Source organism: Hipposideros armiger, unplaced genomic scaffold, assembly GCF_001890085.2.
Source record: "Hipposideros armiger isolate ML-2016 unplaced genomic scaffold, ASM189008v1 scaffold_441, whole genome shotgun sequence".
In the NCBI taxonomy this organism is placed as follows: Eukaryota; Metazoa; Chordata; class Mammalia; order Chiroptera; family Hipposideridae; genus Hipposideros; species Hipposideros armiger.
The window spans coordinates 907,252-921,926 of record NW_017731791.1 but is presented as its reverse complement, the minus strand read 5'-3'; the positions used below and the strand labels follow the sequence as shown (position 1 = coordinate 921,926).

General features: G+C 34.2%; 1 long non-coding RNA gene across 2 annotated transcripts in view; it reads left to right on the top strand.

The window, feature by feature from the left end:
• LOC109394852 (uncharacterized) overlaps window positions 1-10,119 on the top strand; it is a 28,884-nt gene extending 18,765 nt beyond the window's left edge. Inside the window, exons 2-5 of one of the 2 annotated variants that reach the window (XR_002126529.1) lie at window positions 1,270-1,402; window positions 1,545-1,694; window positions 3,424-3,489; window positions 9,610-10,119. This is a non-coding gene — a long non-coding RNA (uncharacterized LOC109394852). The remainder of the gene's footprint in view (window positions 1-1,269; window positions 1,403-1,544; window positions 1,695-3,423; window positions 3,490-9,609) is intronic. The other variant, XR_002126530.1, reaches the window with a different exon arrangement.
• Window positions 10,120-14,675: the final 4,556 nt, after the last annotated feature.

The window sequence follows — 14,675 nt, the reverse complement described above, 5'->3', positions numbered from 1 at the left end:
ATATATATATATATATATATATATGGTTTCCCTTTGGAATTGCAATGCTGTTCATTTCTATTTTTCTTCAACCTTCATCTTTTACTTCTCCCACTGCTACCACCTACCTTTTCCAGACATTGTTTAAACTCTCTTAACTGCAGAACCAATACTTCCATTGTACTTTCAGCTGGAAATTTTCCCTACTAACCCCCAAATCCTTATGTTACCAATTGATAAATAATGGTTTTATTAGCAATACCTGTAGTATTTTAAAAAGTGTGGTACCAGGAGCAAACGTTAGTGAACCAAGTGAATATAACAGACAATCCAGAAATAAATTCAATAATATATGATAAGAAAATATTCAAATTAGTGGGAAAACAGATTATTCAATAATGATATTGAACAACTAGTTAGCCATCTGGGAAAAAAATAAAACGGGATCTCTATCTCATTTCTTCCACCTAACAACAATAATAGCAAGATATAAATAGTAATAATTTCTTTTGTATCAATTCAATCACGAATTTATTCATAGAAAATGATACTTAAAATATTCATAAACTGGCTTTAGCAAAAGACTTTCTTTTTTCATTTACATTTCTTGACATTCAATATTATTTTATATTATTTTTAGGTGTACAACATAGTGGTTAGGTATTTATATAATTTATGAAGCGATTTCCCCCAATAAGCCTAGCACCCACCTGGCACCAAACATAGTTATTACAATATTATTGACTATATTTTTTAGACACAGCCTTTCTAACTGGGTCATAAAAACTGAAAACAATAAAAGAAAATGTGGACACATTTGATTACATCAAAATGCTGTTTGGCAAAATAAGACCAACTAAAAAACAAGCAAACGAAACAAAAAAAAACCCAAGCTAACACATAATGTTATTGCAGCATCATTTATAATAATATACTCATCCATATGGGACTAATTAATTAAATGGCAGTCTATGCCTATTATAAAGTACTATACTAAAATTAAAACTGAAGTTGAAGTCTCATATAATGACATGGAAAGATAGCCACAACATGTGTTGTCAGTGAAACAGAAGGGGGGTGTCATAGAGTATTATAATAGCAGATCAGTGTATGTTTGTGTGTATGTGTGTATGGACAGTGAATACTATATATTTCAATTTCTATAATAAGAAGGTTGAAAGGACCTGGATTGTTGAGTGAATATAATATCTCACCCTCTACTTTTAACATTTTTTATGTGACAGATACTATTCTAGGCAATTAAAAATACTATTTTTTTCTATTTTATAGGCTGGAAACAGTCTCAGGAAGTATGAACAACTTGCCTTAAATAAGTAGGTGGGACAGTGTTGACGCCACAACCAGGAACCCTACTCTTAGTCCAGCATCTGACTTACCACACGACAGTGATCCTAAAGAGAAGGTAATCATTTCAGTGCAACCAGTTGTTTTCTATTTCTACTAAGCAAAGAAGAAAAATAATTGAAATTAACGTGCTAGTGTAGAGACTCTAAACAGTCTGTTTTCTCTTTCTTTTCCTCTCTTTTCTTTTTCTTTCTCACAAGAGAGAACAACTGAGAGTGAAGTCCTATGATAGGTATACCAAATAAAATGCCTTCCACTGATTTATCTGCAGCCTTGCCAAGGAGAGCTAGCATGGCTAGTGTGCCTCCCGAGGATGATGGATTCAGCATAGCCTAAGATACGTGAAACAGGTAACATCTGCATGGGCTGTTGGAGAAAGATCTTTTCTTCCCCAGCCTGTGATTTCATCTCACGAATCTCATCTCAGCTCCCTGCCCCCCAAAGATAAGCTTATTCATACAAGGGATCTAGGTAGAGAGAAGAAAGACATGGTGGGGAGGGGGTGTTCCCTGCTCACTTTCAAAGTGGAGAGGGGAGCAGGATCACTGATTAGTTTCTATCCAGATGACTCCTCTCATTTAGGGGAGAGGTGGCTCACTGGAGACTTGTAATTCACAGTCAGAAGCTTCATTAAAAGAAGTAAAGAATTCAGACAAAATCTAGAACGGTTGAACTGCGTCCAAATATTACAGGTGTTGCAATGATAAGATTCAAAATAAATCTGAAATGGTGAAGGGGGAAGGAACTTAGGATTTATTAACAATTCACTGTGTTTTATGCAACTCGGTACAGGACATACATTATCTGACATTTTGATCCTCACAGCAGAGTTTACCTGTGCAGGTAAGAAGCCGGACTGAAATATCAAAGAACAAAAATCACAAAACACAAAACTACCTTAAAATATAATTATAGCTTATTACTAACTTCTCAAGTGATTATCTGGAAAATCTCTGGCAACAAAAGGTATCTAGGTCAAGCTTCTCATCCCCGTGATATTTTATTCTGTTAAGTAATGACGCTGTTTCTTCTAGTTCTGATAGAAGTATTTGTGTCTGCTATCCCTGTTCAACTAAAGTTTCACACAATTTCAAACTAAAGTTGATAAATGGCACTTTTGCATTATAATTGAGGTAAACAGTAAGAAAAAGGTAAGTGCAGCAGTTCCACTGGGCATGAATTCTTCAAGCGTGTAAGATCGGCTGTGTTATTTTGTAGACTGTGACGGCTTCAATGAGACAGAGCTAGCTAGCCAGTGTTGTGCAGAAATTCTCTTTTTGCAACACATTTTATATTATTGGAGTAGGTCTATTAAAGCAACATGCTTACTTTTTAGATGACATTTAAAATAAAAATACATGATAGATGAAGTATAAAAATAGAGAGAGAGACAGGAGTCCAGGTTGAAGTCATTGCTGCAGATGCTTAAATCAAGTGTTCTCATTAATTGATTACTAGTTGTTAAATAAATATGCAGGGATCCCCAAAGCCTGGTGATTCTTTAGATTTGACAACTGGTTTTAATGTGTATGTTAAAAAACAACTGCACTGGTTATGGATACTAGCATTAGGAGATTTAAATCTTTCAGATTAAACATCAAGTGGGTGTTGTCACGGTCGCTATTCAAAATATGTTTTGACCATGCTTCATAACAAGGATAAATTCCTAAAATGAATATGTGTTGTTGAACTATCGGTTTAACAGGTCCCTAAATTCTTATTTTTATCTATTTTTTATTTAGTGTGGGATCATCTGTAGCCCACACTAAGTGAATATAATGAAATATGAATACATTTCTTACTGCACTGTTAACTTGGGTCATTTCTTTGAAGAAATTGAGGGACAACATATGCTTGCCTAAGCATGTTATGCAAATTATTAGCATAAAAGGATTTTTAACATGTAGGTAGTGTAAAACATGTCATAGTGACACTTACATTCAGTATTCATTTATCCCGACAATTACCATGGTCATAACGTCTTTCTACATGTAGCCATTTTATATGCATGTTGAAAAGTGAGGTGTGTACATGAACCTGCAAGATACTGGAATTATATCCTGAACACTTTATCTCTAGGTTGGGGCTTGGACTCTGTAATGCTCCTCTGTTTATAAAATTGTATACGTGAGACACCCCAGCAAGGTAAGTTTGTCTATTCAGAATGTTTGAAGCAGAAATATGTTAACATGGAAGGAATTTTCTCTTTGCTCATTTTAGACTCAGTCACATGATCAGAGGCTGAAATTTATGCCAGGCATTCTCAGAAATCTTGTGGTAGCCATATTATTGCTTTCTCCAAAAGAGAACTGTGCATTGCCTAATTTCTAGCTGCCTTTGCTACATTATATTGCTCATGACACAATCCCTAGTTTCAAAATGTACTTTACTAAACAAGTTTTATGTTATAAAGCAGAACAATACGAACACCATCTATGCAATCTGCTATTTTGCAGTTTCACATATGTCTTTTAAAAGAAAAATTCTATAGCAATCAATCGTGTGACAAAGGGCTATTTTTTAAAAGAAAACAATACCATATTTCATCTATGAGGGCAGCAATATGAAAATGCTACTAAACATTCAGTACAACTCTTTCTGTCATTTGCAAATGCACGGTAGCCCACATTTATTGGAATAAAGTCTTAGAATCTAGTTTGTCAATTTGAACAATTGTGTGAGGATGGGACAGATGGGCAGCTGTTTCCTTTTTTAATCCTAGATTTTGTGCTTTTACTTTAAGTAATGTTAAAAATGTTTTTCTAATTGTCAAAACAAAAAAGATTTTTTTTACAAAAGAAAAAGTGTAGATATTGCACTATAGTAAAATAAAGACAACTCTTATTACTTGGATTAAAAAATCTCAAACTCATTTTAACTGGCTGTAATATGCTGATACTTATCATTATTTGTACCATAATTGATAAGACCAACTGTCATTTCAGTTTTATAGAATAAACAAAAAATACTGATTAAGTCAAATTTGAATAATCAAGTGGGCATCGTTATTTCTGTTAGTGCTTATGGATTTTCTACATTTTGATCCAAAATGTAAACTTTTTTCTGAGCTGTACACTGCAATATGAGTTAATCCAAACTAAAACTATTTTTAAAACCCTTTTGTTCATATAAAAAATATAAAAATGCCTCTATTTTTAAATCAGCATTTCTTTCTCTATCATAATTACTTCCTCATATTATGAAAGAATAAAGATTTAACTAATGCTCTAACGAAATTGGCCAAAGATTATAAATAATGACTTTTCACTAGGCACAAATCTTCTATAATTAGAAAGGAAGGCAAATAATCTGTAATGAATGAACTGTATTTAATATATAAGCACTGAATATTGAACACAGATGCCTCTATACTCATGTGAAAAAGAAAAAAAAAAAGAAGAAAACTTCATTTACAGCCTTTCCTAGGTAGAAAACCCATATTCTAGGAGGGTAAAACATTCAACTCAAAAAAGTACCACCACCACCAAAAAAAAAATTTAATTATTTGAAAATCAAACGCCTTTAATAGAAAGATCTTAAATAGCAAAATGGTCATTATACTATTATGTCACTTGAGATTATTCTATATAATGTAGCTGACTGGAAACTATTTCTGTATTCTACTCAGAAATTTTAATTTTTTGACCTTCAATTAAGTAAAGTCAATTCATTGGTCAGTTACATACTATGCAGCAATGCTGACATGTGATCATTTTATCTCTGAAATATAGCTCTATTGAATGCTTTTAATGGATTGAATCTGTTAATACAACAGCGGTTGATCAAAGAATTTATTTTAATATCTAAACTTTAAACAGACTATGATGCTTTTTAGCTCTAAATTTTAGAGCCCCTTTTTAATTTCTTTAAAACTGATAAGCCTCCCTACCTTTCCCCAATTTCAAATTTAAAGTCACAACATAACCACACTGAAGAGAAAGGCCAGTTTTATTTACATAACATAACAATAGCAATAACAATGAATTAACAGCACTGAATCAACGTCTGTGTTAACCACAAAATATTACTCTCGACCCCTTCAGTGAGCAGCCTTTTTTTCTACCCAGCCAGGAATAACATTCAACTGCGTATGAAAATAACTATTGCAGTAGAACTCACAAATGAACAAATACATTTTTTGAAGTTAATCAGACCATTCAACATGACAATCATCACTATTATTTTTTTTCATAAACTTAGTAACCCTCCATCTTAACCCACAATATCAGCAATGTTTAAATTTTATGTTTTTAGATACTATTAACATTACCCACATATTAAGCTCTTAGGATGGGCAGTGAGAAAATTAAAGCACAGATTACAAAAACCGGGGACATCAAGAGGTTAAGGGGGCAAGAGCAAAGACAGAAAAGTGGTAGAACCAGGGTTTTCAAGCAGTTCCTTCTCTCCCAGGTTATATTCAGACCTGAGGCCTGCCTGAGGCAGAGTCAAAGTTGGAATTTGCCTGGGGCAGCTAGCCTGGAGGGAAAGACCCGCCCGCCACTTGATTAACCAAGCCTCCATTGTGGTACCCTCAGACTAACATCTCCTCGTAGTTTGAAAGCTTTCAGAGTCTTTGGATTATGTGTGCACTGGCCACAGAAATCTCTCTACATGCTTGCAGAGTTAAACACTAGCATTAAATACTTGGGAGTCAGAGTTAAAGAGTTCCTAAAAGATGCCTCCACAAAAGTTGAAAGGCAATTCACAATATCAGTTTAATATTAGATACTTAAAACTATGTTCTCCCCATAGTGAATTTTTAAAATCATGTTCTAAGAGTACTTATAGGCCATATCGTGTTCGCTTTAAAGCAGCATTTCTCTTCCCATGATTACTTTCAAGTAACAGACACCCAGAATAAAACTTGACCTCCATGGTTTTGTATGGGATCCATTCCTCCAAAGAGACCACATTCCTATACCAGTACTCAGGCTTTCTACTTTAGGGTTTTGTTTTTTTCTTTAAGTCTCTCATTGCTCCTTGAAATATATTTGAAATGCCAAAATCTTGCAAATTCTTCCTCTTTGAAACCACTATTTTATTTTAATCACCCTCCTATTGTTTGAAATTATTTTACAGCTAAGCGCCTCAAACAGGCAACCTACCTCCAGACCCCACTGCGCTCACGAGTAGTCCCTTAGTTCCTTAAACTGCTATAATTTGATTTATGGACCCATCGGCGCCCTGATGCTGCTCAATTAAAGCACTTTTCTAATGGAATTCAGCTTCCTTATTCTGACCCTCCTCAAATTCTGCACTACTCTCCTCATTTTTAGTTTCCATGATATTGCCTGTAGTTTGTTGTTATTTCTCTCTGTATTTCTGGCTAACTGGGCTGTTTCTTCTCCCCATTTCCCAATTCAGTGATTCTCTTTGTTGTCTGTTTGCTGGCTTTCCTCCACACTTACAGATGTTATACATTCAAATGTTTTCATTATCTCCTCTATATTGACAACTCAAAAATTCTTATCTTCTGGATATCTTATCTNNNAAAAAAAAAAAAAAGTTCATGAATCTGCTTATATGCCAGGCATTCTTATAGGCACTAAAGATAGAGTGGTGAAAAAAAAAATCAAAAATACTTTCCCTCAGGCAGCATGCATGTTATTGAAGGAGATAGATGGTTAATATGATAAAAAGTAAAATATTAATATTCTGAAAAATGAGTGCTAAAGAGAAAACATAAAGCAAAGAAGGGGCATGTGAACTATCAGGGGAGGGCTTAAAATCTAAATAAGTTGTTGCATGCAGACTGCAGGAGGAAATACAGCAGCTAAGAGACCAATTTAAAAATACTGAAATAATCCCGGACATAGATGATAGTAACATGGAGGAGAACTGTAGCTGCTGTATTAAAGAGACACAGAACTGAATTCTGTGTGCATTTTGAAGATAGAGTAGACATAATTTATTGATGGACCAGATATGAGAACAAGAAACCAAAATTAATACCAATGCTTTTGACCCAAGTAACTGGAAGAATGTAGCCACCATTAACCTATATGAGTAAGTGAGCAGAAGAAGCTGCACAGTAGTCGCTGAGTTTTAAATACTTTCAGCTGGAGTGGTCTCATAAATAGACAATGTACGTTGAATAGGCAGTTGGATATATAGATCTGAAGTTAAGAGAAAACTCTAGCTGTAGAATATAAATGCTGCTGTCATAATCATAGAAATGGTAGTTAAAAAATAATTTTATCACCTTGTGAGTGAATACAGGTAGAAAAGGAAAAATGTCTAAGGATCCGAGTTTGTGGAAATAAAGCAGAGCTGGCAAAGTGACTAAGATGGAGTAGCCAGAAATGTCAAAGAAATGATGAACATCAAAAGAAAAACAAAATTCTAGGAGAAAGATATCGATTGTGTTCAATACTACAGGTAATGCAAGTAATATGAGAATTGGAAATTGAAATAAGCAATATAAATGTCTTTGGTGACCTTGACAATTCCAATAGACTGAGGAAAAACTCTGATTGCAAAATACAAGACAGAATAGTAGGGAAGGAATGGTACAGTGGATAGAGAGCTTCCTCAAGGAGTTTTGCTACGGACAGAAAGACATGGTGAGGTAGATGTAGAGCAATGTGGTATCAAGTAAAGGTTTTTATGATGACTGAATTAATAGTATGTTTGCATGCTAATGGGAATAGTTGTCTATACAGAGACAGAAACCATGACAATTTTGAAAGTATGGAGAAATGCAAGCAAGCAAAATGGATGGGATTTGTGCATAGATGGAGACATGGTCTAGGTAGAATCATGAATGAACATGGTAATGTCCAGAAGAGACTGGAATATACAAGCATAAATGTTGCTAGATGGGTGATGCATTAATAGGAGCTTGTAGAAGTTTGAGACTTATAGAAATAGAAGAAATCATGGGAAAATAATCTAGGAGAGTTGAAGACAAAATGGATAAAAAATATATATAGTATGCTTGCATTAATTCACTTAAAGCTGTTGATAATGAATTTAAGGTGAGACCAGTTATCATGGTTGTGTAGTTTCCTTAGTTTACCCAATATTGAAATGTACAGGTGCAGGCACATAGCAGGAAGAAAGTTTTACTTAACTAGAGTTATAGGTTCATCAGGAAAATATGATGAAGCAAGAGAGAGGCATGGGACTTGGTGATGTATGCAGGTGAGTGATTATAATGACTGAACAGGGAGTTTCAGGTGAGTAAGGAGGGAATAAAAGATTTAGGAGATGAAGGGCAGGATAAATCTGGTAGAATTGATGTTAACTTGGTCTAGATGAGGTTGAAGAGTTTTGGAGTTGGAATATAAAAGGTTGTGACTCAAAAGATAGGAGGCCAGAGTCAGAAAGTTGGGTGTTTGAACTTGGGATGACGGTGGAATTGTTGCAATCAGAAAGAAAAAGATCAAGAAAATAAGCGTGGAAGTAAGGTTGAGGTAGGGAGGGGAACAAATCATTAGAAAGAAGCAGCCAAGAAATAGAGGAGACAAAGTATCAGAAAGTTCACCTGTGTGAATATTGAAATCACTAAGAATTATGAAAGAAATAATGTTAGAGAGAGTGATAGGATCCAGGATCTAAAATCTTGAAGAAATTAAAAAAAAAAAAAAACAGGGTTGTGTGGGAAGATGACCACTACTAAGAGTGACATTGGTATAATCTAACAGTAAAAATTACAAAATGGTTAGGATTACAGAAGAAAAGAGGATAATGATTTGGGAGCAGCGATAATTAATAAGGAAGACTCCTATCCCATTCCAAATGTTTTTTGATTAAATTGCCCAATAAAGTTTTTTAAGGTATGGTGAGTGTGACTGGCACTATACTAAATTCACTATCTTATTTTGATTCATGAAATAACATTATGATGTAGAAACTATTATTATCTGTATTTTACAGTTGAGCAAACTGAGGTTAAATAATCTGCTGAAGGCTATTCAAGCTATTGTTGATCTCTCTTATATTGTACTTCTTTCATGCCCAAGTAATATCAATTCAAGTTTCTTAACATTGTGGGATGATCACTTCTAGAATGGTGGTGAGAGAAGCTCCACAGACCCACGCCTTAGTGAAACAACAATTGGTGAAAATTATATTCAAAAAAGTTTTAAATATCTGGAAGTTGCCCCAGGGCTTACAACAAATGCAGAAACATTCATTCAAAAAGAATTTTTAAGAACAAGAGACTTGTAGATCTGGTAAAAAAACAACAACAACAACAACAACAGTGAGAGTCTGTAACACTTGAGATATGACCTGACCCTGTCTTGCCTCTGTCCACAGCTCACCATGACAGAAGATTCACTCTGAGCAGGTGTTGCCAAGACAGGACCCTCTACCCCATGCTCCCAGTCAAGGGTTATGATATCTCCTTGGAAGACGCAAGCCACCAGCATTTCTCATTTCCCTTCAGCTCCATGTTGCAGAAACTAAATTCCAGATGACTGCATCTGAGAGGTCCAGATTACAGTGTAAATAAATAAAATGGAGATTAGAAAAACAATTGAGAAAATTAATGAAATCAAAAGTTGGTTCTTTGACAAGATCAATAAAATCAACCAACCTGTATTTGGCCTGTATACAGTCATGAAAGAGGGAACATTATTATTGACCTTACAGAAATAAAAGGATTATAAAGGAATACAATGAATAATTACATCAAATTAGTTAACTCTGATGAAATGGAAAAACAATCCTGGAAAAAAAACAAGTATTGAAACTTACTCAAGAAGAAATTGGAAATCCAGTGTGGAGGTTCCTCAAAAAATTAAGAATAGAATTACCATAATACCCAGCAATCCCTCTCCTGGGTATCTACCCATAAAATCTGAAAACATTTTCCATAAAGATATATGGGCTCTGATGTTCATTGCAACTTTATTTACTGTGGCCAAGACATGGAAACAACCAAAGTGTCTTTCGATAGATGACTGGATAAAGAAGATGTGGTATATATACACGATGGAATACTACTCTGCCATAAGAAAAGATGAAATTGTGACATCTGCGACAACATAGATGGATCTTGAGATTATTATGCTAAGTGAAATAAGTCAGACAGAAAAGGTCGAGAACCATATGACTTCATTGATATGTGGGATGTAAAACTAAAAACAACAATGGAACAAGACAAACAAATGAAGAAACAAAAACTCTTGACACAGACAATAGTTCAGTGCTTACCAGAGGCGGGGCGGGGGAGGAGGGATAGCAGAAGAGGGTAAAGGGGTGAAATATATGGTGATAGAAGAAGAACTGACTCTGGATGGTGAACACACAATGTGATATATAGATGATGTGTTACAGAATCGTACACTTGAAACCTATGTAATTTTACTAACCATTGTTCTCCCAATAAATTTTAGTTAAAAAAAGTAATTGGAAATTTGAGTAAGTCTTTAGCAAGAAAAGAGATTAAATTATTATGTTGAGGATCCCTAAAATCATCTTAAGGATGGGTAATTCACTAGTACTCAGCATAGAATTGTATTCATGCTTATTCATGTATTCATGATTTATTACAGCAAAAGGATACTAAGCACAACCAGCAAAGGGAAAAGGTGCACATGGCAAAGTTCTGGGAAACAATTCACAGCTTCCAAGGGTCATCTCTCATGGGAGTCACACAGGACTTACTTAATTTGCCCAGAAATATTTTTGAAAACATGTGTCAGATGTTGCTAATCATGAAAGCTCATAGGAGACTCATCATCCCAGGCTGGTCATGTAGACAGCCTCTGCCTAGTATGTACCAAAATTCTAGACTCCCAGAAGGTGTTCAGTATAAGCCACATTGTTTGTACAAACAGATAAGGTACAGTGAGGCACTCTTATCAATTCTGGGAATGGTGGGAATCCTTCCAGATTCTAAGTTCCCAGAAATGAGCCAACTGTAAGCTAGCCTTTCTAAGGATCATAGGCCTGTCATGTTAACTTTTTTCTGCACAATTAGAAAATTTAAAACTTTCCGCCAGCTGAGTGGTTCAGTTGGTTAAGAGCTCGCTCAAGAGTTTGAGCTCTGAGCAACAGCAGTTCAATTCCTGGCCCGAGCTGAGCAGCCGTTGAGCTGCCAACCGGTGGCAGGATGGCTCAGCTTAAAAAAAAAAAAAAAAAACCTTTCCACACAGCAAAACCAGGACTCAGTTTTTATTCACTTGTGAATTCTACCAAACATTTTTTAAAAAGTATTAATAACAACTTTTCACAAACTCTTCCCAAAAAGAACAGGAGGGAACACATACCAAGTCCTTATATAAGGCCATTATTACCCTGATACCAAAACTAAAAGAACATATCACAAGAACAGAAAACTACCAACTAATTCTCTAGTTAGTATATATGTAAAAATTCTTGTCTAATTAGTCACATAAGTTATTTTCTGTAAAGTCACTGAGAACACTGAATCAGTGAATATTGGACCATTGCTCATAAGAGAAATACAGGGTTACATCCTTGAGAACCTTTGGCCATAACATTTGCATCAACTAATAAATGATAGCTTTGTTTTATGCATGCTTCTCTTTAAAGGCACCTTATTTAATAAATATCACTGATTCATTAACATGGAACTTGTGGCCAACAGCACAATAACTCGTGCCTGAACAAAATTTATCTAACAAATATATTTTCTATGTAACACACATCACATCCTTCTTGCACTTAAAAACACTAGGCAGGATTTCAGAACTCAGGCTGAGGGCTATTTTAAACACCAAAATTGTCAATGAAAGGTGAAAAATGTGACATTAAATAGAGCACAAAAAGGACACTTGTTTACAGTATGAGAGCTGACACAGGAGAAAAGAACAACACTTTTTTCAAATTTAGCTGGAAATATGTACATTGGGTACTTCAGTTTTTTCACTGTTCTGTGCATGTTTACAAGTTACCACAAAAGTGCCACTAATATTGATTTGGGAATTACAAGTACATTTTAGTGAGTAGAAAAATTTACAAATATGGAAACTTCAAATAATGAGACTCGATTGCACTAGTAAACAGATTCTAACAACTTATAAAAAAGATTATACAACATGACCAAGTGGGATTTATCTCAGGGATGCAAGTTGATTTAAAATCCAAAAATCAATTAATATAAACACCATATTAATAGAAAATAGAACAAAAACTACATGACCATCTCAATAGCCTCGTAAATATCATTTGACAAAACCCAATATCCATTCATGATAAAAAACACTCAACACACCGAAAATAGAAGGGAGCTTCCTCAACGTGATAAAAGGCATCTGTGAAAAGCTAACATTACATTTAATGGCAAAATACTGAATGACTGCCCCTAAGATCAGCATCAAGGAAAGTATGTCCTCTTTTACCACATTTATTCAACCTCATACTGGAGTTTCTAGCCAAGTCAATTAGGCAAGAAAATTAAATAAAAGGCATCCAGATTGGAAAGCAGGAAGTAAGGTTAAATTCTTTTTACAGATGACATAATCTCGTATATATTGGGTTGTTGGAAAAGTCATGACATACTTTTTCTATGTTTTTCATTGCAAAAATGCATCATGACTTTTCCAACAACCCAGTAGAAAACCCTAAAGAATCAAAGAAAAAAATTATTAGAACTAGTAAATGAGTTCAGCATATTTGCAGAGTTCAAACCAATATATGAAAATCAATTATATTTCTATATACTAGCAATAAATAATCTACAAATAAAATAAAGAAAAATAATACCATTTATTATAGCATCAAAAGGAATAACATTTTACAATAAGGCAAAACTCGTATGCTTAAAACTATAAAATATTGTTGAAAGAAACTAAAGAAGATCTAAATAAAATAAAAAACATTCTTGAGTTCATGGATCGGAAAACTTAATATTGGTAAAATGGCAAAACTCCTCAAATTGAGCTACAAATTCAACACAGCAGGATTCTTTTTAAAATTGACAAGTTGATCTTCAAATTCATATAAAAATTCATGGTACCCAAAATAGGCAAAGCCTTGAAATGAAAGAACAAAGTTGGATGACTCAGACTTCACAATTTCAGCACTTACTACAAAGTTATCAAGCTTGTGTGGTACTGGGATAAAGATGGACAGTAAGATCAATGGAATAAAAATAATATTCCAGAAACAAACTCTCACATTAACAGTTAATTAATTTTGGACAAAGGTGACCAGGCAATTCAATTGTGAAATAATTTGGCAAATGATGTTGGAATAATTGAACATCCACATACAAAATAATAAAGCTAGACCACTTCATCACACCATACAGAAAGATGGACTCAAAATGGATCATAAAATTCAACGTAAGAGTTAAAACTATACAATTCTTAGAAGAAAATATAAGAGTAACCATAAACTTGGGTAAGACAAAGCCTTCCTAGATATGACATTAAAGAAAAAATAAGAAGAGAAAAAATAGATAAACTAGACTTCATAATAATTAAGAACTTTTATGTTTCAGAGGATGTCATCGAGAAAACAAAAAGGCAGCTCACAGAAAAGAACATAATTTCATACATCTGATTAGAGATTTGTATCTAGAATATATAAAGAAATTTACAGATCAGTAATTAAAAGATAAATGACACAATTTCAAAATAGGCAAAGGATCTGAAAGGATATTTTTGCAAAGAAAATATACAAATGACCAATAAAAACAATAAAAGTTGTTTAACATCATTAGTTATTAGGGAGATGCTGATCAAGGCCGTAAGAAAATACAACTTCATACATATTAGGATGACTAAAATAAAAAAAAGAAGATTATAACAAATGTTGACAAGAGCATGAAATACTGAAACCCTCATACACAGCTGGTTGGAACGTATAATGATGCATCTCATTTAACTTTGGGAAACAGGCTGGCAATTCCTCAAAATATTCTAACTATGACCTAGCATTTCAACTCCTAGGTATATACAAATATAAATGAAAACATATGTCCATGCAAAAACATGTACACAAATGTTCATAACATTATGAGCACCCAGTTATTCATTATAGCCAAAAAATGGAAACAATCCAAAGATCTGTCAACTAAGGAGTGAATAAATGAAGGTGGCATATGCACACAATGGAATATTATTTGGCAATAAAAATGACTGAAATACTGACTCATGCTACAAGATGGATGACCACTGAAAACATTATACAAAATGAAGGAAGTCAGCAACAAAAAAACACATATTGTATGATCCCATTTGTGTGAAATGTCCAGTAAACACAAATCTAGAGACAGGGAGATCAGCTATTGCTTAGGGCTGTTGTGTTGGAGAAAAATGAGGTGTTGCTGCTAACAAATACAGGTTTTCTTTCTTTTCTTTTCTTTTCTTTTGTTCTTCCTTCCTTCCTTCCTTCCTTCTTCCCTCCCT